Raw genomic sequence first — 407 nt, forward strand, 5'->3', positions numbered from 1 at the left:
TGAGTTGTTGTTTCTGAAGTCGGAGTAGTTGACGCGGTTTGAGTTGTGGTTTCTGAATTCGGAGTAGTTGACCCGGATTGAGTTGTAGTTTCTGAATTCGGAGTAGTTGACCCGGATTGAGTTGTGGTTTCTGAATTCGGAGTAGTTGTCCCGGATTGAGTTGTGGTTTCTGAAGTCGGAGTAGTTGACGCGGTTTGAGTTGTGGTTTCTGAATTCGGAGTAGTTGACCCGGATTGAGTTGTGGTTTCTGAATTCGGAGTAGTTGACCCGGATTGAGTTGTAGTTTCTGAATTCGGAGTAGTTGACCCGGATTGAGTTGTGGTTTCTGAATTCGGAGTAGTTGACCCGGATTGAGTTGTAGTTTCTGAATTCGGAGTAGTTGACTCGGGTTGAGTTGTGGTTTCTGA

At 45.5% G+C, this 407-nt stretch overlaps 1 protein-coding gene across 6 annotated transcripts in view; it reads right to left on the reverse strand.

Annotated features, from left to right (window-relative positions):
- Positions 1 to 95: 95 nt before the first annotated feature.
- LOC128889394 (coiled-coil domain-containing protein 170) overlaps positions 96 to 407 on the reverse strand; it is a 22,624-nt gene continuing 22,312 nt past the window's right edge. For all 6 annotated transcript variants that reach the window (XM_054146990.1, XM_054146988.1, XM_054146987.1 and 3 more), the window contains one exon: positions 96 to 407. This exon is cut by the window's right edge and continues 220 nt beyond it. The gene's annotated coding sequence lies outside the window, so the exon portion shown is untranslated.

Source organism: Hylaeus anthracinus, unplaced genomic scaffold, assembly GCF_026225885.1.
Source record: "Hylaeus anthracinus isolate JK02 unplaced genomic scaffold, UHH_iyHylAnth1.0_haploid 11997, whole genome shotgun sequence".
In the NCBI taxonomy this organism is placed as follows: Eukaryota; Metazoa; Arthropoda; class Insecta; order Hymenoptera; family Colletidae; genus Hylaeus; species Hylaeus anthracinus.